Here is a 26,687-nt window from a genome sequence, read left to right on the forward strand (position 1 = left end):
GATGTGACATTAATGTCATTTTAAAAGATTTTTTTAAAAAAATCATGACCTCTGCAGCTCCCGCAGTCAGTGTTTCACAGCTCTGAGCCTTAGGTGATGTCATAGGGAGGAAGGAGAATAAGAAAGTATGCCGGTCAGGTGACAAGTTTTGGTTTTAAATTCGTCTTGGTTGCCGTGTTAGAAGCTTGGCTGAACGAAGTCTCTCTGCCTTCTGTTTTATTTTGAAAGTTTTACCAGTTAGCTGAAGGCACATCTTGATTGCCACCCAGCAGTAAATAATCTGTGTTTTGGTTTGGGGAAGCTGATGACTACAAGCTGCTCTGAGTTTTCAAGATCATTTGAAATCAGCATTCAAGCCAGGAACTAGATTCCAGTATTGTGTGCGCTTTAGCCTGTGCAGTGATAAATCTGTTTCGAGGTTTTTATTTATTGGATATCACTTTTGATTTGAACATCTGATCCATATTGGTTAAGGGTTATACATTATTGTAGTTGTTTTGTTTTTGTTTGTAATTGTTAAAAGTTCTTGCTAATTTTCTTACCATACATGTTAACTTTTTTCTTAAATAAACTTTGTTTGATAAAAGCTCCCGAGTGGGTCACTTGAATTATACCTGAAGTGAAACATCTCATTATCCCAGCCAAATTCAAGATGCAAAACTTGTGGTTCAGGAAGGCTTCATGAAACACTTTGGAGATTCTGACCTGAACCATAACGAGGGAGAGAGGTCCTGGGTCAGTTGCAGTTTTTTATTCACTGGTGGGGCATGAACATCACTGGCGAGGCCAACATTTATTGCCCATCCCTGGCTACTGAGAGCAATTGAGCGTCTAGTACATTTTTTTGCTCTGGAGTCACATATGGGCGAGACCAGGTAAGGACGGCAGATTTCCTAGTAAACCAGATGGGCTTTTCTGACAATGGTTTCATGGTCACCAGCAGATTCTTAATTCCAAACATTTTGCATTGAATTCAAATTCCATCATCTGTCACGGCAGCATTCGAACCTGAGTCCCCAGAAGATTAGCTGAGTTTGAGGATTAATATTGTAGCTATACCACTAAGCCATCGCCTCCCCAGAAGCAATTGGATGTGCTGAAAGTGACGAAGAATGAAGGTGCGCTTCAAAGAACAAAGAACAAAGAACAGTACAGCACAGGAAACAGGCCCTTCGGCCCTCCAAGCCTGTGCCGCTCATTGGTCCAACTAGACCAATCGTTTGTATCCCTCCATTCCCAGGCTGCTCATGTGACTATCCAGGTAAGTCTTAAACGATGTCAGCGTGTCTGCCTCCATCATCCTACTTCGCTGTGCATTGCAGGCCCCCACCACCCTCTGTGTAAAATACACCCCTCTAATATCTGAGTTATACTTTGCCCCTCTCACCTTGAGCCCGTGACCCCTCGTGATCGTCACTTCTGATCTGGGAAAAAGCTTCCCACCCGTTCACCCTATCTGCCCCCTTCGTAATCTTGCACACCTCTATTAGGTCTCCCCTCATTCTTCGTCTTTCCAGGGAGAACAAGCCCAGTTTACCCAATCTCTCCTCATACCTAAGACCCTCCATACCAGGCAACATCCTGGTAAACCTTCTCTGCACTCTCTCTAACGCCTCTACGTTCTTCTGGTAGTGCGGCGAACAGAACTGGACGCATTACTCCAAATGTGGCCTAACCAGCGTTCTATACACCTGCATAATCAAACTCCAGCTTTTATACTCTATACCTCGTCCGATAAAGACAAGCATACCATATGCCTTCTTCACCACCTTCTCCACCTGTGCTGCCACCTTCAAGGATTTGTGGACTTGCACACCTAGGTCCCTCTGTGTTTCTATACTCTTGATGGCTCTGCCATTTATTGTATAACTCCTCCCGACATTATTTCTTCCAAAATGCATCACTTCGCTTTCATCCGGATTAAATTCCATCTGCCACCTCTCCGCCCAATTTTCCAGCCTATCTATATCCTGCTGTATTGCCCGACAATGCTCATCGCTATCGGCAAGTCCAGCCATCTTCGTGTCATCCACAAACTTGCTGATAACACCAGTTACGCCTTCTTCCAAATCATTTATATATATCACAAATAGCAGAGGTCCCAATACTGAGCCCTGCGGAACACCACTGTTCGCAGACCTCCAGCCGGAAAAAGACCGGAAAAATCAGTAGGAGATGTGAACGTTTGGGTGAAGCTGTGCTGTACTGATAGCTTTGAAATGTGTCAACTTCCAACACTGACGAAGGGTTTGAAGGGAGAGGGGTCCTGGGTCAGGGATAGTTGCTATGTGTGAGGAGAGTTGAGGCACGGCCGGTCTGAGTTGGGGGTGTTGGCATGAGGACGGCACTATGCCAGACTGTGAGAGGTGAACAGATCCAGGTGTGCAGTAGTCCAGATGTGCGAAGTTTCCTTGGAGCCAGAATGTCAGAGTTCTGTTCGGACACAGGACAGAACCAACACTTTTGACATACCGCAAATGATACGGATCGGGTTCGCTGCAATACTTCAAAGAGGCAATGGAAGTGGAAAAGGAAGGCCTCTGAATCACGGGGACCCTCCCGAAGTCACCCCCTTCCCTCCAATTCCAACCACAGTTGGCCTTGTTGAGTCAGACACGTCCCCCAAGCAAGCCAACGTCGCTTGAAAATTAACACTTATCTCCTAGCTCCCTCTCCAATGCCTTGCCGCCTGTTCCTCGCTTGTCAAGAGTTACACCAAACCCCGGTGTCCTCTGGCAGCGATGTGACTGGATATCACTTGGCCACTGGATCTGCGGTCGGGTTTGACTCCCGGTTTGTGTCACTGCCTGTACAGAGTTTGTACGTTTTCCTCGTGCGTCCGTTTCCTCCGGGACCTCCGGTTTCTTCCCACAGTCCGAAAGACGTGCTGGTTAGGTGCATTGACCATGCTAAATTCACCCTCAGTGTACCCGAACAGGCGTTGGAGTGTGGCAACTAGGGGATTTTCAAATAATTTCATTGCAGTGTTAATATAAGCCTACTTGTGACTAATAAACAATCAACTTAAATAAATGAATAAACTAATGACATTCCAGTTAAAGTATTTGCATCATCATTGGGTTTCCGCCTGCTTTGTGTCAGAACCCAGGAGTGGTGGGAAAGGCATTTCCGGTGAATCCTGATAACTCTTACGCCCGTCGCGAATCCCTTGTTTCCGCCGACGCCCCATTCACCAGCGCAGCGGGATTCCCGCGGGTCGTCTGAAGATGTCAGAGAGTCGCCCCCTACTGCTCAGGCAGAGAAATCCACCAGTCACATAATCGCACAGGATTCATATTGGTAATTAAAACAGATTTCAGTTCCACTCAGATTATGTTTAAGCATAACAATTATTGGTCAATGGAAACATTTGGTGCAGTGTTAGAATCGAAGAATGATTTATTTTGTTTACATAAAGGAATTTTAAAACAAATAACAATCCCGCAGTAACTGGAGTTACAGAAGCTGTATTGAAGGCTGAGGAAAAAAAAACAAGGAAGTCCCCAGTGTGTCATTTCACACTTGAATGACCTTACTATAGTAGAATATCTTTCACAATGCTGAAGAAAACTCGCTACACATTTGATAAAATGAGCCAGTCTTTCTAATCTGCGGCCAGTATGCGGGAAAAGTTTAGCTGTTTGACGGGAATGTACTTGCTCCCATGTTGAATTCCACAGAGCAGGGCATACATTGGTAATTCCAGTCTCCTGCGTCATACATCACAGACAAAATTCCCCGATTCTCATTTCCGGTTCTTCTTTTTTGACCTTTTTTCCAATGCAGCCAAATCCAGGGAGGCGTAGAGGGGTCCACCTTGCGACTGGGAAATATATTCAACAGAAATGATCGAAGTGGTTAAAATAATGGGCTTTTACCCCAAATTAATTCCAATGCATTTTATTTCAAGGGGTTCAATGCACTCACCTGTATTCCACGCTGCGTTTTCAAGTTTCTGTCTGTTTGACGGTGATCCCCTATGGGTTAAGCATTAAACTATGAATTTAGATATCACCCAATCTTTACAATCTATAATTACATAAAGACATCATGTACCGATATGCCAAAAATGTAAAGTTTATTTAACAGTGTCACAAGTGGACTTACTTGCAAAGAAGTTACTGTCTAAATCCTCTCGTCGTCATGCTCTGGCGCCTGTTCAGCCACACTGAGGAAGAATTTAACATCACCAGCGCACCTAACCAGCACATCTTTCGAACTGTGGCGGGAAACTGGAGCATCCGGAGGAAACGCATGTAGACAGTGACCCAAGCCGGGAGTCGAACACGGATTCTTCACGCTGTGAGGCAGCTGTGCTAACCACTGTGCCACCGTGCCACCCCAATATGTTCACAGGCCACACAGCCACTTAAATTTTGCCAACACGGCAGATCTGCCACAACGTTTCATTGTCAGTTAGACATAGCTCTGGAGACGAAGCGGATCAAAGGATCAAACGGGGGAAGCCGTGGTCAGGCTATTCAGTTGGGTGATCAGCCATGACCATGGTGAATGGCGAAGCAGAATCAAAGGACAGGATGGCATCCTCCTGCTCCTATTTTGTATGTGTCTATGTTATGTGGCAAATGCTTGATTGAGGAAAATCTCACACCAGTACTTGTCACTGACTGTCTACATGGTATACCACTACCTGTATTAATATCAACAACTTTCCCTTTATTGAAACCCAACAGATACATTAGTGATTGTTTAACTTGCTGAAGGTCAGAAACACACATTGTAGAGGGAAATAGTAAGCACACACATTGAGGTGAATTCAATGAAACAAAGTAGGGGACAGCCATTCCCTGGCTCATTCTTCGGCCTCTTTTTAATTTTTCAGCACGTAGTAAATAAGACAAGTGATCTGTTGGTCTTCATAGCGACAGGATTTGAGTATAGGAATGGGATGTTTTACTAGAATTGTATAGGGCGTTCGTGAGAAATATTGTGTACAGTCTTGTTATTCTTATCTGAGGAACGATCTACCTGCTATACAGGGAGTACAGCGAAGGCTTACCAGCTGGTTCCTGGATGGCAGGGCTGTTACATGAGGAGAGACAAAGTCGGTTAGGATTGTATTCACTGGAGTTTTGAAGAGTGAAAGGGGGATTTCAAAGGAACTGATAAAGTTTTGACAGGATTCGATAGGGTAGATTGAGAAAGAATGTTCCCAATGGTGAAGGAGTCCAGAAAAAGGGATCATAGATTGAGGATACAGGGGAAACGTTTTCGAACTGAGGTGAGGAGAAACGCCTTCAGCCAGAGGGTGGTGAATGTGTGGAATTCGCTACGACAGAAAGTAGTTGAGGCCAAAACGTTATGTGATTTCAAGAAGAATTTAGATGTAGCTCTTGGGGCTAAATGGATTTAAGGATGTGGGGTGGGGGGCGGGGTGGGGGATGGAGGGGTGGGGGAGGGGGATCAGGATATTGAATTTGATGATCAGCCATGATCATAATGAATAGCAGAGCAGGTTCGAAGGACAGAATGGCGTACTCCTCCTTCTCGTTTCTATGTTAACAAATGTAGGCAGATAACGGGCAATCATCAGTTAACTGCAGCATTCTCCATAAAAAGGCTGCAATCAATCAGAGTCCTTTTGCTAAACAGGGAAATAGTGTCTCAGGAAGAATGCACAATTGTTCCCCTTACATCTGTTATTCTTGTGTTTTTTTTGCTGATGAACCCAAGGCCAAAAGCCTGGATGATGTGTTTTTTTCAGCAAAACTCAAGTAATGCAGTTATTCAAATTTTCTTTCAAACAAGTCTCAGCAGTTAACTGTCAGCACCAATGCACTGGCACGTTCTCCATAGGAACGCCTATGCCAATTAACTTCCACTTCAATTCTTTCATTCGGATCCTTAATCTCCGCTAACATTTCAAAGAAACCTACCCGTGTGTCGCTCCTTACGTCCCTCGTGCTGCCTTCTCTCGCTCAAGCTGAAATCGGATGTGGGAAAAGAACACGAAACAAATGTTAGATCTTGGATATTCTATCTCAGGTGCTGCAACTTGTTGAAAATAGGATTGTCTCGTGATCTTACAGAAATCATAGAAAATAGAGACTCACACCGCTGGAATCAGTTTGCAAATTGAAACTGGTTTGATAAAATGTAAAACAGAGACGTGGACGATGGTGGACTTTGCACATGGTTCTACTCACGTTTCATTGTGGGATCCCCTGTCTCTGTCTTCTAAAATAGAAGAACATATGATTAGCTAATTAAAAACTACAAAGAGGAAATCGTTTTGGAGAAACAGTTATTAAAATATTCCAGATAATTATGAATCCTCACCTGATGTGCCATTTTTACAACGCCAAACGGAAATAAGGACCAACAGTAGAATCAGTATGACCAGGACAGTAATTCCAACAGAAATCGTCTGTCTGCACCATTCTATAGAGAAATAACACTTAGAAACTGCCATCTGTCAAATCATTCCTTTTCGGGGTTCACTGAAGGGAAACGTGACCCAGTTAAAAAGGTGGAGTCACCAAAGCGGTGGGTAAATGTGGAAACTAAAACACAGTTAGTGGAATGGATAGTGGAGAATGAACACACAGAATGGAATTGATGGCAAAATATTTGCTAGTGGATATCAACTAATTAACAACACTATCAGAGTTGCCAATATTCACAGTGTATCAGAATGTATAATACCATAAGACCATAAGATAGAGGAGCAGAATTAGGCCACTCGGCTAATCGAGTCTGCTCCGCCATTCAATCATGGCTGATATTTTTCTCATCTCCATTCTCCTGCCTTTTCCCCATAACCCCGAATCCCTTATTAATCAAGAACCAATCTGCCTCCGTTCTAAAGAGATTCAATGACCTGCCCTTCACAGCCCACTACATCAAAGATTCACCACTCTCTGGCTAAAGAAATTGCTCCTCATCTCTGTTTTAAAGCATCGCCCCTTGAGCCTGAGGTTGTGCAACCTGATTCTAGTTTTTCCTACTAGTGGAAACATCCTCTCCACGTCCACTCTATCCAGGCCTCGCAGTGTCCTCTAAGGTTTAATAAGATCCCCCCTCATCCTTCGAGACTCCAACGAGAACAGACCCAGAGTCCTCAACTGTTCCTCCTACGACAAGGTATTCATTCCAGGGATCATTCTTGTGAACCTCCTCTGGACCCTTTCCAAGTCCAACACTTCTTTCCTTAGACACGATGAAAGCATCAGAGAAAATTCTTATTTATGAACAGAGTCATGGAAGTATAATGGCCAGAAGGAATCTAGTCGACCCATCCTTCCAATGTTGTCTCTTTGATTGTCCCAACTCCAACTCCTCGTTTCACCCATGGTCCTGGAAACGAATCCCCGTCAAGTATTTGCTCAATTCTCCTTTTGGAAATTCCTATTGAATCTGTGCACTCCGCCTTTTCCAGATCCTCCTTCCAGATCCCAAAACGCCATTGTGTATAAAAAAATCATCAGCGCATTGAGTACAGGAGTTGAGACGTAATGTTACAACTGTACGAGAAATCAGGAAGGCCACATCTGGAGTACTGCATATAATTCTGGTCGCCCTGCCATAGGAAGGATGTTATTAAACTGGGAACGGTGCACAAAAAGATTTACAATGATGTTACCGGGACTGGAAGATTTGAATTATAAGCAGAGGCTGGATAGGCTGGGACCTTTTTTCCTGAGCGTAGGACGATGAGGGGTGAACTTAGAGAAATGTATAAAATCATGAGATGCATCAATAAGGTGAGTAGCCAATGTCTTTTCCTCAGGGTAGGGGAGTCCAAAACTAGAGGAGATAGATTTAAAGTGAGAGGGGAAAGATTGGAAAGGGACGTGAGGGACAAGTTTTTCCACACAGAGGGTGGTGCATATTCGGAATGAGCTGCCAGAGGTGGTGGTAGAGGCGGGAAGAATTACAACATTTAAAAGACATTTGAACAGGTACACGGATGGGAAAGGATGAGACGAATATGGGTCAAACGCTGGCAAATGGGAGTAGTTCAGATTAGGAAGCCTGGTCGACATAGATTGGATGGGCAGAAGGGCCTGTTTCGGTGCTGTATATCTCTACGACTCGATATCTCTCTCTCGCTCTTTGTACCAAGCCTCTTCAGTCTGTGTCCCCCTGGTTACTGACCCTACTGTCGACACATGCTGACCCTACTTTCAGTGGAAGAGATTCTCATTTTCTTTTACTAATCAAATGGTCTCATGTTTGGAACTTCGATTACATGTCTTAACCTTGATTGCTCGAAGGAGTACAAGCCCAGCTCTTCCCCTCTCTCCACTTTAACTGAATTCACTCATTCCCAGTACCATCCTGGTAATTCTGCTTTGTGTCTTCTCCAAACGTTTGATATTCTTCTCAAAATATGGTGCTCGCCACTGAAGACAATGCTATTAACGTGGCTAACCAGTGATTCGAATATATTTAAATTAACGTCCCAGCTTGATTTCTCAATTTTAAAAGTTCAGGATACATGTTTATGCCTTCAGCAGCCTCCTGAGTTTATCCTTCCATCGACCAAGATTTATGGAATCTCAGAATGATTGCAGCACACACGGAAACCATTTAGCTGATGCTGGAAAGACGGAGGCTAAGGGGCGACCTGATAGAAGAAGTTTATAAAATTATGAGACCAATTGATAAGGTAAAGAGTTAGAAGCCTTTCCTCAAGGACAGGAATGACAATTACAAGGGGGCACAATTTCAAAGTAAGGGGGAAATGTTTAGTGGAGATGTGCGGGGTGGCGAGGCCCTGGAATGCACTGCCATGTGAGGTGGTTGAGGCAGACACGTCAGCGACATTTAAGACTTATTTGGATAGACACATGAACGGGGTGGTGCGACGGGGGTGGGGGGTGGAGGGTGGGGAGTGGGTGGGGGTGGAGGGTGGAGGAGGGATACAGGCGGTTGGTCGAGATAGGACAACGTGTTCGGTGCATGTTGGTGGGCCGAAGGGCCTGTTCCTGTGTTGTACAGTTCTTTATCTTTGTTGTTTGGTATCTGCACTACAGTTCCCCAAGAACAACTAAGTCACATTCCTTTAATATTCTCCTCGACCTTGCTTTTTTTTACCCATTCCAAATAATTCTCCAATTCGCTGTGGGCAGCATCGAGTGATTGGGCCTCCAGTGCAGTTCCAGATACTGCATTTCAGATCCTCACTATTCGCTGCACATTAAATGGCAGAATGAAAAAAAGATGAAGTGGAAGTTAATTGGTGGAGGCGTTGCCATGGGCACCAGTGGAAATGGGCGGGAGCTTTAGGTTTCTAGGTGTTCACATGACCAAAAATCTGCCTTGGTCCCTCCACGCCGACGCTTTCGTTAAGAAAGCCCACCAATGCCTTTGCTTTCTCTGCGGGTTAAGGAAATTCGGAATGTCCGTTACGCCTCTCACCAATTTTCACAGATGCAGTATAGAAAGCATCCTTTAGGGAGGTAGCACAGCATGGTATGTCTCCTTCTCTGTCCAAGGCCACAAGAATCTACAATGGGTTGTGAACGAAGCCCAATCCCATCGCGCAAACCAGCCTCCCATCCATTGACTCCATCTACACTTCCCACTGCCTCGGAAAAGCGGCCACCATAACCAAGGACCCCATGCACCCCGGATATTCTCTCTTCCACCTTCTTCGTCGGGAAAAAATATATAAAGGTCTGCGGCCACGTATCAATCGAAACAAGAACAGCTTCTTCCCTGCTGCCATCAGACTTTTGAATGGAATTGCTACATTTTCAGTTGATCTTTCTCGACAGGTTAGTTATGACTGTCGCTCGAGATTCTACACACTCTCCTTTCCTTTTCCCCATGTACTCTACAAATGTTGCGCTTTGTATAGCACGCAAGATACAATACTTTTCACTGTATCCCAATACATGTGACAATAATAAATCAAATCTATATGGTCTATGAACGGTATGCTTTGTCTTTATAGCGTGCAAGATACAATACTTTTCACTGTATCCCAATACATGTGACAATAATAAATCAAATCAAATCTACGTACTCTATGAACGGAATGCCTTGTCTGTATAGCGCGCAACAAACAATACTTTTCAATTGATCCCAATACATGTCACAATAATAAATGAATTCAAATCCACGTACTCTTTAAACGGTATGCTTTGTCTGTATAGTGCGCAAGAATCAATAATTTCCACATTAGCCCAATACATGTGACAATAATAAACCAAATCAAGTCAAATCAAATTGATGGGGACTGACATTTAACTGTCATTCATGCCGCCATTGTTTCTTTTGCCAATCTATTTAAATTCTCGGCCCTCTCCGCCTTTGTGAATCGTTTCATCTTCGCTGCTCTGTCCAGACTATTCAGGATTTTCACCACATTTCTCACATCTCCTCTTCACCTTCAGCTATTTCAGGAAACCAGCCCTCGCTTGTCAACGCTGTCCAGTTGACTGAATTTCCTCATCTTTATGACCATTTAGTGAATATTTCTTTCTGCACTTTCTTCATGTTTCTCATAAATTGTGGTGCTATCAACTGAACACAGTTAAGACCGAATCAGAATTCTGCAAAATTTTGCGATTGATTTGATGTATCATTATTGTCACATCTATTGGTATGGAGTGAAACGTATTGTTTCTTGTGCACTATACAACAACACTTACATTTCACAGCATACATAGATTTGATTTGATTTGGTTTGATTTATTCTTGTCACACCTATTGGGATACAGTGAAAAACATTCCCTCTTGCGCGCTACACAGACAAAACATACCGTTCACAGAGTACATAGGGGAGAAATAAATGAGAGGATGCAGAATATATTGTCACCTTCACAGCGAGGGAGTAGAGGAAGATCAGCTTGATATAAGGTAAAAGCAAAATACTGCGGATGCTGGAATCCGAAAGAAAAACAGAAAATACTGGAAAATCTCATCAGGTCTGACAGCGTCTGAGGGTAAACACAGTAAGAAGTTTAACCCCACTTTACCCCAATCCAACGCCGGCATCTCCACATCAGCGTCTGAGGGGACAGAATAGAACCAAAGTTTCGAGTCTATTTGACTTTTTGTTAGAGCTTTGAAGAAGGGTCATCTAGACTCGAAGTGTTGGCTCAATTCTCTACCCACAGATGCTGTCAGACCTTTTGAGATTTTCCAGCATTTTTTGGTTTGGCATAAGGTATGTCCATTCAAAAGTCTGATGGCAGCAAGAAGAAAAACTGTTCTTGTGTCGGTTGGTATGTGATCTCAAACTTTTGTATCTTTTTCCCGACGAAAGAAGGTGGAAGTGATAATGTCCGGGGTGAGTGGGGTCCTCGATTATGCTGGCAGCTTTTCTAAGGCAGCGAGAAGTGTAGACTTGCTTCACTCCTTTTCGATTCTGTGACTCGATTTCGAAATCTCTGGATCTTCTATGCTTTCCTAACCGCCTGTCATCTCCAATGATTTGCAGGTGGCCGCGTGGTGGTAGTAGTGCTGCCTCACAGCGCCAGGGAGCCACGTTCGATTCCCGCCTTGGGTGCCTGTCTGTGTGGAGTTAGCACATTTCCCCCCTCTCGACATGTCTTTCCTTCGTGTGCTCTGCTTTTCCCCACAGTCCAAAGATGGGCAGGTTAGTTGGATTGGCCATGCTAAATTGCCCCTCAGTGTCCATCAATGTGTGGTTTAGTTGGATTGGCCAAGCTACATTGCCCCTTAGTGTGCAGGAATTTGCGGTTGAGGTGGATTGGCCATGCTAAATTGCTCCTTGGTTGTCCAGAATGCGAATGTTAGGTGGATTTGTTATGCTAAACTGCCTCTTAGTGTCCCAAGTTGTGTAGGTTAGGGGGATTCGCGGGTAAATACGTGGGGTTACGGGCATCGGGCCTGGGGAAGATGAGAGTCGGTGAAGACTTGATGAAATTAATGTCATCCTTCTGCACTGTAGGATTGTATGATTTGTATAGATTCACGGCGAGGCAATTATTTACCGTGCGACGGATGAGTTGGAATCGTTTCCAACAATCCAAGTTCAATATTTGCTCTAAATTCATATAAAAGAGAAGCATTGGGGGAGACGTAGTCCATTCAGCCCATCGAGTTCATTTCCATATGATCATGGCTGATTAATAATGATGTATAAAGTTACTGACATCAGGATGCAAAATTTAAATGAAACTTATGTATGAGGAGGTAGTTATAGATTGATCAATAGGCTTCCTGGAGCAAAATGAAGTAATTTATTAACCGCTTTTCTGGGCAAAGATGTCAATTTCACCTCTTGTCGATTGTCTGTTTGTAAGTTACCTGCAGTGTAGAACTGATCTCACCCCATTCCGAGATTCACTTCCCGAAAAGGAAGGTGGGAGCAAATAATAACCTTTAAAAGGGACATCACATCTTGACATGAAGGAGAAAACTTGAAAGGGCGAGGGGTAAAATGGTGGGCAGAATAGCACAGCTCTTTCGAAGAGAGAGTCTCGGCATAATGAGCTGAATGAGATCGTTCTGGGTGCATTGCTCAAAGATCTTACATGTTTTCAGAAATATAAAGTGAAACGGGGAAGTGTGTATCAAAGACGAATACATTTTTGGCAGGTGCAATTCTAATGCAGTCTGACATATTTTAACAATTGAACGCACACCCACGCTCTGATAAATATCTATCTATCTCACACATACGCTCAGATATTTATCTACACACGCACATAGAGACACAAACGCTGAGATATCTATCTATCTATCTATCTATCTATCTATCTATCTATCTATCTATCTATCTATCTATCTATCTATCTATCTATCTATATTATATATCTCGATATACACGCGCTCAGGCATAGAACATTATAAACTCACGCTCAGATATTTATCTATATACACACACACTCAGCTATAAAACTATATACACACACTCAGCTATAAAACTATATACACACAAGCTCAGATACATAACTATATCCACAGACGTTCAGAGTTATACTTATGCACACACACGTCTCAGTCTGAGATCACCACCTACCTATTCAAGAACAGCTTCTTCCCTGCTGCCATCGGGCTTTTGAATGAATCTACCTTATATTAAGCTGATCTTTCTCTACACGCTAACTATGACTGTAACACTACATTCTGCACTCTCTCCTTTCATTCTCCCCTGCGGACTCTATGAACGGCATGCTTTTTCTGCATAGCGCAGAAGGAACAATACTTTTCAGTATATCCTATGTGACAATAATAAATCAAATGAAATCAAACGAACATGCGATCAGATATATATCTGCACAAACACACACACACACACACAGACACAGACACACACACTCACACACACACTCATATATACTTATACACACACATATATATCCCCAGATGCCTGGGATCTACTAAATTAATCCAATTGACTCTAAAGTGGAACAAAAGTCTTCAATGTACAGAGTAGCATCTCACCTTTCCATTTTTCAGTTGCTTTGGGATTCGAAACACTCTTCGTCCAATATTGCCCTGGAGTCCCCAGTTCAACAATACAAGTACAGACAGCGCCGCTTTTCCAGGTTTCCCCCGACACCATGACGTGACTTCTGATGCTGTAGGTCCCGTCGCCCTCCATTGTCCCGGGATCACTCGATCCCTCAGTGACCAAGCCGGAAATATTCCAGAAAATAGCAATCTGGTTGGAAGAAACTCCACTGACCAAACACACTAAGGGCACGGTATCATTTACATCCAGCTCAGCCAGCGGGACAAATATCAGCACAGCCGTCTTCTTCGTAGAACTGTCTGGACAGAGATTGGGACACAGTTCACGATTAATTCACACCAAATGGTGTTGCTGTGCAGAATCTGAATTCATTTCACTTGCTCTCTTACCTCCAACCAGCAGTGTTGGTCCATTTTCGAGCGGTTGATAGCCACCCTTATGAGCACAGTAGTAGGAACCCGAGTCATTCGCCTGAACATTGCGAATTTCCAGTAACAATTCACCTTTGCCGTGGCCTTTTTTTGAAATAAACTTACAACCGTCTCCCTGACAGGATTGGATATCGATTAGTTTCGGAATTCCACCAACACTTTGTTTGTACCAGAAATAGCTAGCCACGAATTCCACCTCGTCGATGTGGTGACAGGTTAAATTCACCGTCTGTCCGACTTCAGCTGTCATTGTGAAGGGCCTTTGAAGTAGAGAGGGCTCAGAATCTGTAACTAGAGAGGTATTTGACACATTACTACAGATTATTTCGACATAGAAAGCTGCCGTTTGAAAGCAAAAACGCCCGTAAGTTAAGAACAATCTCATTAATGTCTTCAATTATAACTCCTGAGATGTGCGGGTTAGGTTGATTGGCCATGCTAAAATTGCCCCTTAGTGTCCTGAGATGCATAGGTTAGAGGGGTGAGTGGGTAAAATATGTAGGGATGTGGAGGTAAGGCCTGGGTGGGATTCTGGTCGGTGCAGACTCGATGGGCCGAATGGCCTCTTTCTGTACTGTAGGGTTTCTATGATTTATTTTCCAAGTTGTGTTTTCTTCGCTTGAAAGGAGGAAACAGAAAATCCCTTGTACCGATCACTAAGTCGCATTTGCAGTGCTGTAGCCGGGCGGCATGGTTGTTGGCACCATTGCTTCACAGCGCTCGGGACCCGGGTTCAATTCCTGGCTTGGGTCACTGTCTGTGCACGTTCTCCCGGTGCCTGCATGGGAGATTCCTCCCACTGTCCGAAACCCGTGGTGGTTCGGTGCATTGGCCGTGCGAAATTCTGCCTCTGTGTATCAGCACTGACGTGGGAGTGTGGCGACTCCGGGCTTTTCACAGTAACTTCATTGCAGTGTCGATGTAAAAGTAAAGATTATTTATCAGTCACAAGTAAGGCTCACATTAACCCTATAATGATGTTACTGTGAAATTCCCCTGGAAGCCGACTTGTGACACGAATGCTTAAAAACTAATTTGGCTGCTGCCATTTTAAATGTCTCACCTGGCAAATACTCACCATGAGCCCGCAACACGTGGAGAATGAGTATCAGGGATAAAGATTGCTGGGACATTTTGCAGAGGTGAGCAATATCTCCCTGTTTCCACTCACCAGTTTATTTTTGCTGAGCGGCCAAGGACTGACCTGGTCTCAGTCCCAGTTAATTGTTGCACTTTGAGATTGGGCGGAAACTATGACAAGAGACACAATGGAAAGTATGACACAATGCTGGTGGCGTAGCGCTACGGAATGCCACATGCATTTGACGCACTGTGGTCGCCGCCGTCGTGTCACAATGGTCAAGTGATAGAATATCCACGCAGAGTTTGACTCGTTTGTTGTTCCGAGGGGATCACAAGCTAATCATTGTGGGGATATGTGCTGAATATGTAAGTTACAGTTTAATGTATTCTCAGAATGTGCGATACGGCGGCTGAGTTTAGAAAGATGAGGGCGGGGATCTCACTGAAACTTACAGAACACTGAAAAGCCTGGGTAGAGTGGATATGGAGAAGATCTTCAGAATAGAATAGAATAGAATGCAGAAGGAGGCCATTTAGCCCATCGAGGCTGCACTGACAATGACCCCACTCCGTAACGCCACCTTACACTCCGAGCCCGCCGACACTAAGGGGCAATTTTGCATGGCCAATCCAACCAACCCAAACATCTTTGGATTGTGTGAGGAAACTGGGGCACCGACAGGAATCCCATGCAGACGCGGGGAGAATGTGCAAACTCCACACATTCACCCAAGGCCGGAATTGAACCCGAGTCCCTGGTGCTGTGAAGCAGCAGTGCTAACCACTGTGCCACCGTCCATCAGTTGGAGAGACTCGCCTCCGAGTGCACAGACTCAGAGTAAAGGGTTGACCCTTTAGCACCGAGAAGAGAAGGAATTCCTTCAGCCAGGGAGACGTTAATCTGTGCAATTTATTGCCACAAAAGGCCGTGGAGGCCAAGTCATTGAGTGTATTTAGGACAGAGATAGGTAAGTTCTTGATTGGTAAGTGGTTCAAAGATTTAGAGGAAAAGGCGGGAGAATGGGATTGAGAAACATATCAGCCATGATCGAATGGCAGAGCAGACTCGATGCAGAATGGCGTAATTATGGTCCTTTATCCTATGGGCTTATGGCTTGGCCAACATGTATTAACCATCTCTATGATCCGATTGATTGATGGTGTTGAGTTGTCTTTTTAGAACATAGAGTATATATCATAGAAGTATACAGCACTTCGATGTTGTGCTGAACATGGCGGAAATTAAACTAATCCTTTCTGCCTGACCTTGGTCCATACCAAAGATGTGCGGGTTAGGTTGATTGGCCATGCTAAAAATTGCCCTTAGTGTCCTGAGATGTGTAGATTAGAGGGATTAGTGGGTAAATATGTAGGGTAATGGGGGTAGGGCCTGGGTGGGATTGTGGTCGGTGCAGACTCGATGGGCCGAATGGCCTCTTTCTGTACTGTAGGGTTTCTATGATTTCTATGATAACCCCCTGTTCTTTGCATATTCATGTCCTTATCTAAAATCCCCTTAAACGCCCCTATCGGATCTGCCTCCAACACCACCTCAGACAGCGCGTTCCAGACACTTAGCACTCTCTGTGTAAACAATTTGTTCCTCACTTCTCCTTTGAACTTTCCCCCTCTCACCTTAAGTGCATGCCCCTTAGTATTTGACATTTCAAACCTGGGAAAAAAGGATTTTGAGTGCCAACTCTATTCATGACTATGATAATTTTTATAGACTTCTATCAGTTCTCCCCTCAGCCTTCACTGCTCCAGAGAAAACAACTTCTGCATTCTCTGTGGTCGTCCATGTGCTACATCAGCAGTGCTAAATAAGGAGCGAGGACCACCATTTTGACCACGCCGTAGTGAAGGAACGACAATAGATTTCCAACATATTGCCTCTGATTGGGAGGGGAGTTGATGGCGATGGTGTCCCCATGCATCCACTCTCTTTGTCCTTCAGGGCCAATAAGGTGTGGATTTGCAAAGTGAATGACAGGAATATAGATTGAATGTAATAGTACACACTATGAGCCATTCTGAAAAAAAACTTTATTTTTACAATTATTGACATAGAAACATAGGCAACATAAGCAAGAAGAGCCCATTTGGCACTTTGAACCTGCTCCGCCACTCATTTTGGTCAAACCTAATCATCAAATTCAATGTCCTGATCTCCCCTTTCCCCCATATTCCTCTTTAGCCCCAAGAGCTATTTCTTCTAATTCCTCGAACTCCTTGTGGATTCAGAACTGGCTTGCCTGCAGAAAGCAGAGAGTGGTTGTCGACGGGTCTTTTTCTGAATGGAGGTCGGTCACCAGTGGATTGCCCCAGGGATCTGCTCTGGGACCCTTGCTGTTTGTCATTTTCATAAATGACCTGGATGAGGAAGTGGAGGGATGGGTTGGTAAGTTTGCCGACGAAACGAAGGTTGGTGGTGTTGTGGATAGGTTGGAGGGATGTCAGAAGCTGCAGCATGACATAGATAGGATGCAAGACTGGGCGGAGAAGTGGCAGATGGACTTCAACCCGGATAAATGTGTAGTGGTACATTTTGGCAGGTCAAATGGGATGAAGGAGTATAATATCAAGGGTAAGACTCTTAGCAGTGTAGAGGTTCAGAAGGACCTTGGGGTACGGGTCCATAGGACTCTTAAATCGGCCTTGCAGGTGGAGGATGTGGTTAAGAAAGCGTATGGTGTGCTAGCCTTCATCAATCGAGGGATTGAGTTTAGAAGTCGGGAGATAATGATGCAGCTTTATAAGACCCACTTGGAGTATTGTGCTTAGTTCTGGTCGCCTCATTACAGGAGGGATGTGGAAATGATTGAAAGGGTGCAGAGAAGATTTACAAGGATGTTGCCTGGATTGGTTGGCATGCCTTATGAGGATAGGCTGAGGGAGCTCGGTCTTTTCCCCTTGGAGAGCCGAAGGATGAGAGGTGACCTGATAGAGGTGTCCAAGATGTTGAGAGGTATAGATCGGGTGGATTCTCTGAGACTTTTTCCCAGGGCTGAAATGGCCGCTCCGAGAGGACAAAAGTTCAAGGTGCTGGGGAGTAGGTACAGAGGAGATGTCAGGGGTAAGTTTTTCACTCAGAGGGTGGTGGGTGAGTGGAATCGGCTGCCGTTAGCGTTGGTGGAGGCAAACTCGATAGGGTCTTTTAAGAGATTTCTGGATGAGTACATGGAACTTAATAGGATTGAGGGTTCGAGGTAAGCCTATATATAAGCCGAGGTTGGTCGGGACATGACCGGCCTCTTTGTGCTGTATTTTTTCTATGTTCTATGTTCCAAATCACAAAAAGTTTTGGCCTCAACAACTTTCTATGGTTGTGAATGTCACACATTGGCCCCTCTCTGGGTGAAGACATTTCTCTCCACCTCAGTTCTAAAAGGTTTACCCCTTATCCTCAAACAATCACCACTAGTTCTGTTCACCCCCACAATCAGGACCACTCTTTCTGTATCTCCTCTGTCTAAACCTGGTGGAACTTTATAAGTTACAGCGAGACCCCCTCTCACTCTCCTTAACGCTGAAGAATTAAATCCGAACCAACTTAGTCTCTCCTCACTTGACAGACCTGTCATCTCAGGAATCAGCCTGGTGCACCTTCGCTGTCCTTCCTGTATAGCAAGGACATGCTTCCCTCAGATAAGGGCAGCCAATATTGTACACAACACTCCAGGATTATGTTTGAAATCACATAACGTTTTGGCCTCAACGACTTTATGTGGTAATGAATTCCACACTTTCATCACTCTCTGGGTGAGGAAATTTCTCCTCACTTCAGTCCAAAAACTGGGGCGGCACGGTCGCACAGTGGTTAGCACTGCTGTTTCACAGCACCAGGGACCTGCGTTTGATTCCCGGCTTTCGTCACTGTCTGTGTGGAGTATGCACGTTCTCCCCGTGCCTGCGTGGATTTCCTCCGGGTGCTCTGGGTTCCTCCCACATTCTGAAAGACGTACTATTTCGGTGAATCGACCCGAACAGGCGCCCGACTGTGGCGACGGTGGGAGTTTCAAATTTCACAGTAAGTTAATTGCAGTGTTAATATAAGCCTTACTTGTGACGAATAAATTGACTTTAAACTTGAAAAGGTTTACCCATATCCTCAAGTATGATCCCTCGTACGTGACACAACCTGCTTGCACAGAAACTGGAAAATATTGGATGGACTGTGGGTGAATACATTTGAAATGCACAGTGGCGGCCTTAATGAGTTGTTTCGATGCTCCCTGTATGTAAAGAATGCACTGCTCGCTGATTGAGGGAATAGTCATTTGTGAGTAAATCTGGGCATCTTTAACTTGTCTTCCAAACTGGGCCTTGAATAAACACATGGACCTAGTGTCGTATTTATGAGGACACTGTACATAAGGTCATTCATACAATAACCTGGTCTTTGTTCGTTGTATCAAAGCTGGCAGCAGACAGTCTGCTGCTTGCGGTTTCAAGCTGAGAGCCAAGCTGTGCCCTCGGCTGGCAGCTCTGTGCGTGCAGCGTCTCAACGGTGAAAACAAGCAAACCACTGAGAGTTTCTGGCTCGAATAATTTCCCATCATTGGTGTAAAGTGGATGGAATCTTGCCTAGCGACTTCCGCCCCTCGATGTCCTCTGTCCACCTCAGAACATGCGAGCCGTCCTTGTGTGGGTAGAAGCTAACAGCCGTGGCCAGAGCTAATGTGCCTCTTTGCTGAAACGTCAAACCCTCTGTTGCAGGGTCGACTGACTCACTTCATTTTCATTCGAGGTCATGCACTTATGCAGGGCAATTCAGGCACTCAATTCCCGGTAATGTCAGAAGCCATTCGACAAATCCCTTTATATTAAAGAAGGAGAGGCGATGGCCGAGAGGCATTATCGCTGGACTATTAATCCGGACACTCAACTAGTGTTCTGGTGACCCTGGCTCTAATCTCGCCACGTTAGCTGGAGGAGTATGAATTCAATGAAAGATATCTGGAATTCAAAGTCGACTGATGACCATGAAACCAATGTCGATTGTCAGGAAAAACCCATCCACTTCGCAAATATCCTTTCGCGAAGGAAATCTGCTGCCCTTATCTGTTCTGGCCTACATGTTACTCCAGACTCACGGCAATGTGGTTGACTCTCAGCTGCCCTCGGGCAAATAGGGATGCGCAAAAAGTGCGGGATAACCAGCGATGCCCGTGTCCCATGAATGTATGATCTTTTTGTGGCAACGTGCGTTCCCCATCATTATACTGAAGATTATGTGACATGGGTTCCTGAGTGGTCTGACAGAGGATTTGCACGTTTCACTGAATTCACAGCAGAACAAGGTCATGTTTCCAATGAGAGAATCCAATAAGCAGCAACATTTGCCCCATTAACAGCACCAAGTGTTTTGTCTGTTAGAATGATGCATTTTGACCCTTTGCAATAAGTGCCACTTCGATCGGGATTCTACTCTGTTTTCTCATTGGAATTTCAAGTCTTAAAACAGTTGATTAGGTGAGGACTGATGTTTAGCAGGCACATTTTAAAATAAATGTTTTTTTTAATGTGCATTGATTTTGAACACCACTTGTAGCTCGTTTGTTTTTCCCTCAGAAATCTGACTGAACAGATCCCTCAAGGAAAAGTGAGCGAATGATCCATTTCATAATGTTGACCAGTAACATTGTTACTCTTTTGGTCGAGAGCTTCACCTTTCTCAGTGTGCAGATCACCAGCAATCTGTCCTGGTCCCTCCACGCCGATGCTATCGTCAGGAAAGCCCACCAACGCCTCTACCTTCTCAGATGACTGAGGAAATTCTGCATCTCTGCTACGCCTCTCACTAACCTTTACAGATGCATCATAGAAAACATCCTTTCCGAATGTCTCACAGATTGGTATGGCTCCTGCTCTGGCCAAGACTGCAAAAAACTACAAATGGTTGTAAATGAGGCCATCTGCATTTTATTGTTATCAGATAATTTAATGGAATCTGATTAACTCATTTAACTGTCACATTGGCAATTCCTGGAATAGGCTGTGGTGCATCAGCCACTGGACACTTCTAGTTGAAGTTTCTTACAACAGATTCAGCCTTGCATTTTGCACTGATGTGCTGGGCGCCGCCGTCATTGAGCTTAAAATATGATTGGAGCTTCCCAACCTGTTAACTGTCGTATTTAATACCTCTATTCCCGACTGAATGGAGCAGGACTGCAGTTCACAACGATCTGCTCATTGTGGGGCCATTTAGCTCTGTCTATCGCATTCTGCGTTCGCTGTTTGTCACACAAGTCTTCCTGTGCTGTACCTTAACGACGTTACATTTTACTTTTAAGGTTAATCTCCAGCCAGTGCATCCTTCAAGTGGATTTCAAGATGGAGGAGTATTGATACATGAGCTGATTCGGACAGTATGAGGTAAATAGCAGGACGTTTCCTTGTCCATGGATGTGCTGTTGGCAAGTAACGTCTTGTGCTCTGGAGAAGATTTTGGGAACTCAGTGTATAACTCTGAGATTCTACCTCCGTTCCGACTGCATGCTACTGTAGCGCCACCACAGAGATGGTGATGGTGGTGTCTAGGACCTCCTCTGCCGGATGTGATTCCCTGAGTATGACGATTACAACCTTTTCCTTTTCGATTCGGAAAGTAGGAGCCGGCGGTGGAAGGGGGAGGGGGCGGGAGAGAGGGAGGTGGGTAGGGAATGCATTTCCTCTAAATTTGGAAGAGGCCCCCCAGACGTTATTAAGGACTACTTTGATGGGTCAACAGATTTGAGTTCGCATTTTATTTCTGCTGTTGTTTTTGGTGTCTCTATCAATGTTGGGCGAATCTCCCTGATCTATTCCTATTGTACTGTTTTTATACAATGGGGTGACATAAAAGCTATCTCAGAGGTCTGGAATCATAAGTAGGCAAGGTCAGACTGGGCGCAGAGCGACCATTTCATTCACTAAATGAGAAAAAAATGTATGCAATGTTTCTTTATGACGATCGATCACGGTTTCGGGGTCTCTATAACTGGGGCGTGTTTTTCGATTGTTATTTCTGTTATTTCCGTTATTAACAGAATTTTAATTCCACATTTTCCGAATTCTAATTCCACATTTTCCGAATTCTATTCCATATCCCAAACGGATTTGCCTGGACATGTCGACTGATATTACCACCGTTGCACTGCGCCCCTGTTTCACAAGTCAAGTGGTCTACCTCTCTTACATGACATTTTGATTTAAAAATTAATGGCATGGTTTTTCATTTGAAGTATTTCATGGCCAATATTCATCCCAGATTGCCTATGATCCACATGCCAGTTTCATGTTCTATGCATTACGAATGAACTGATATGATACTGATTTGACACCTATATATATGATTTCATCTATTTCCCAGGTTCAGTGGTGGTGCACAACCATACACTTAAAGCATTTTTCTGCATTGGACAAAGGTCGACAGGAAGACAAGAAGGAGGCTAGAAATCAAGTGGATTATCTCAGATTTCCAAACGGGTCCACTCAGTCAGAGACAGGAACTAAACTGTCAATCTAAATATCGAAGACTCTCAACAAACAACTAAACTATGTTAAGATAATGGGTTTCCATTTGTAATATCGAAAATAACAATTTTAGAAAGAAATGATTGATTTCAAAGTGTTTGGAACTTTCCACAGACGAGTGAGTTTGAGAATCCCTGGGACGTTACTTCCCACATAAACACTGGATGGCTTGCGGTAATATTACTGGATTTATTTTATAGATTAAGTGGCTATAGGGACTGTACCCTAAAGGTATGTTTACTTGTGAGTCGAACCAGGCAAGAATCTTTGCTGGAAAATGTTCTGTGAGATTCATGTTAATGGTGTGATGTAATGTTCTGTGTCTATTTTTTGTGTAATTTTTAATAAATGCATAACTTTAATATTTAAAAGCATCAACGGTGTTGTGGCATTTCTGGCACCTGATCTCGTACACACACCTTCTTGCAGAAAGGAGGAAGTAAAAGATGGGTGGAATTATGTGATTTTTCATTGTCATATGCATTGGGATACAGTGAAAAGTATTGTTTCTTGCGCGCCATACCGACAAAACATACAGTTCATAGAGTTCATAGAGAGAAGGAAAAGAGAGTAGAATAGAATAGAATCGAATACAGGGCAGGTGTGACCTGTACACAAAAAAACGGGTGGCACTTGAATACCAGGGGGTTGGCTGAGGCTACTGGGGAGAGTTTAAACTAGATAGGTTGGGGAGAGGGGATCGAGACGAGGTGACTGAGGGCGAGGAATATTAGATTGCAATCAGAGAAGGGTTATAGACAGTGCAAGAGGGGGGATGGAGGGGGGATAGAGAAGGGGAGAGCTCAGACCAAAGGATTGAGATGTGTTTACTTTAATGCCAGGAGTATAGTGAATAAAGTGGATGAGCTCAGAGCGTGGATCGATGCCTGGAAGTGTGATGTGGTGGCCATTACGGAGACTTGGATGTCTCAGGGACAGGACTGGATACTCCGGGTGCCAGGATTAAGATGTTTCAGGAAGGGCAGGGAGGGAGGCAAGAGAGGGGGTGGAGTGGCACTGCTGATCAGGGATAGTATCACAGCTGTAGAGAAGTGTATGCTGTGGAGGGATTGTCGACAGAGTCTCTGTGGGTGGAAGTTCGGAGTGGGAAGGGGTCGATCACTTTGCTGGGAGTTTTCTATTGGCCGTCCAATAGTAAAAGGGAGGTGGAGGAGCAGATAGGGAAACAGATCCTGGAGAGTTGAAATAATAGCAGGGTTGTTGTGATGGTAGACTTTAATTTCCCAAACATAGATTGGAATATCCCGAGGGTAAGGGGATTGGATGGGGAGGAGTTCGTTAGTTGTGTTCAGGAGGGTTTCCTGACACAGCATGTGGACAAGCCTACAAGAGGAGAGGCTGTACTTGTTCTGATACTGACCAATGAATCTGGACAGGTGTCAGATCTCTCAGTAGGAGAGCATCTTGGGGATAGCGATCATTACTCATTTCCCTTTATGCTTGCATTGGAAAAAGAGAGGATTAGGCAGGCTAGGAAAGCGTTTATATGGAGTAAGGGGAAATACGAAGACATAAGGCAGCAAATTAGAGGAGTAAATTGGAAGGAGGTATTCTCGGGGAAATCTACTGAAGATAGGTGGCAATTTTTCAAGGAATGTCTGTCTAGAGTTCTACAGGACAACGTTCCGAGAAGACAGGGAGGAGTTGGTAGGTTAAAGGAACCGTGGTGCACGAAAGTTATGCGGGACCTAGTCGAGAAGAAAAGGAAAACATACAAAAGGTTCAGAGAGCTTGGCGAAGATAGGGATCTAGATGAAGATACGGCTTGTAGAAAGGGACTAAAGAAGGAAATTAGGAGTTCCAGAAGGGGTCACGAGAAGGCCTTGGCAGGTGGATTAAGGAAAACCCTAAGGCGTTCTCTAAATATGTGAAGAGTAAAAGGATGAGATGTGAAGGAAAAGAGCCTATGAAAGGTGAAGGCGGGAAAATCTGTACGGAACCAGTAGAAATGGCAGAGGTGCTTAATGAGTATTTTGCCTCGGTTTTCACAGAGGAGAAGAATTTGGGTGAATGTACTGCGGGCTTGCGGTGGACTGAAAAGATTGATTATGTGGACTTTAACAATGTGTTTGTGCTGGAATCTTTGAATGGCATCAAGATAGATAAGTCGCCGTGTCTGGATGGGATGTACCCCAGGTTACTGTGGGAGGCAAGGGAAGAGATTGCAGAGCCTCTGGCGATGATCTTTGCATCGTCGATGGAGACGGGAGAGGTGCTGGAGGATTGGAGGATTGCGGATGTGGTTCCTATTTTCAAGAAGGGGAATAGGGATAGCCCAGGAAATTACCGACCGTTGAGTCGAACCTCAGTGGCTGGTAAGCTGATGGAGAAGATCCTGAGGGACAAGATTTATGAGCATTTAGACAGCTTTAGAATGCTCAAGAATACTCAGCATGGCTTTGTAAAAGGCAGATCGTGCCTTACAAGCCTGGTGGAGTTCTTCGAAAATGTGACTAAACACATTGACGAAGGGAAAGCCGTAGATGTGGTTTATATGGATTTTAGCATGGCGCTTGCTAAGGTCCCCATGCAAGGCTTCCAGAAAAAGTGAGAGGTCATGGGATCCAAGGGGCTGCTGCCCTGTGGATCCAGAACTGGCTTGCCCAAAGGAGGCAGAGAGTGGGTATAGATGTTTCTTTTTCTAAATAGAGGTCGGTCACCAGTGGTGTGCCCCAGGGATCTGTTCTGGGACCCTTGCTGTTTGTCATTTTCATAAATGACTTGGATGAGGAAGTAGAGGGATGGGTTGGTAAGTTTGCCGACGACACGAAGATTGGTGGGGTTGTGGATAGTCTGGAGGGATGTCAGAAGTTACAGAGGGACATAGATAGGATGCAAGACTGGGCGGAGAAGTGGCAGATGGACTTCAACCCAGATAAATGCGTAGTGGTCCATTTTGGCGGGTCAAATGGGATGAAGGAGTACAACATAAAGGGAAAGACTCTTAGTACTGTAGAGGATCAGACGGACCTTGGGGCCCGGGATCATAGGACTCTAAAATCGGCCCCGCAGGTGGAGGAGGTGGTTAAGAAGTGTATGGTGTGCTGGCCTTTATCAATTGAGGGATTGTGCTTAGGAGTCCGGGGATAATGATGCAACTACATAAGACCTTCGTCAGACCCCACTTGGAGTACTGTGCTCAGTTCTGGTCGCCTTATAAAATTTGTAAAATGCATACAGGAGGGTTCTTTGGAACAATATGTAGATATCCCGACTTGAGAGGGGGCTATACTGGACCTAGTACTGGGGAATGAGCCCGGACAGGTCTTCAAAGTTTCGGTAGGAGAACATATGGCAAATAGTGACCACAATTCTGTTAGCTTTAGGATAGTGATGGAAAAGGATGAGTGGTGTCCCAAGGGTAAGGTGTTGGATTGGGGGAAGGCTAACTTTAGTGGGATTAGGCAGAAATTGGCAGCTCTTGATTGGGAGAGGCTGTTTGAGGGTAAATCCCCATCTGGCATGGGGAGTCTTTGAAGGAACAGTTGTTAAGGCTGCAGGACAGGCATGTGCCTGTAAAAAAGAAGGATAGGAAGGGTAGGATTCGAGAACCGTGGATAACCAGGGAAATTGAGGGACTGGTCAAAAAGGAAAGAGAGGCGTATGTTAGGTCCAGGCAGCTAAAAACGGAGGGAGCTCTGGAGGAGGACAAAGAAAGTAGGAAAGAACTCAAACGGGGAATTAGAAGGGCAAAAAGGGGTCACGAAATGTCCTTGGCAGACAGGATTAAGGAGAATCCCAAGGCATTTTATTCATATGTTAGGAACAAAAGGGTTGTCAGGGAAAAAAATCAGACCTCTCAGGGACAAAAGTGGGGAATTATGCTTGGAGCCCAAAGAAGTAGGGGAGATCCTATATGAATACTTTGCGTCGGTATTCACAAAGGAGAGGGATGTGTTGACTGGGAGTGTCTCGGAGGGGAGTGTTGAACCGTTGGAGAAAATCTCCATTACAAGGGAGGAAGTGTTAGGTTTGTTAGAGAATATAAAGACTGACAAATCCCCAGGGCCTGATGGAATCTATCCAAGGCTGCTCAGGGAGACGAGAGATGAAATCGCTGGGCCTCTGACGCAAATCTTTGTCTCGTCACTGGACGCAGGTGAGGTCCCAGAGGATTGAAGGATAGCTAATGTGGTCCCGTTATTTAAGAAGGGGAGGAAGGATAACCCGGGAATTTTTCTCAATTCCAGAGAGTATATGGCTAAACAGTTCAA

The sequence above is a fragment of the Mustelus asterias genome, chromosome 23 (genome assembly GCF_964213995.1).
Source record: "Mustelus asterias chromosome 23, sMusAst1.hap1.1, whole genome shotgun sequence".
Lineage (NCBI taxonomy): Eukaryota > Metazoa > Chordata > Chondrichthyes > Carcharhiniformes > Triakidae > Mustelus > Mustelus asterias.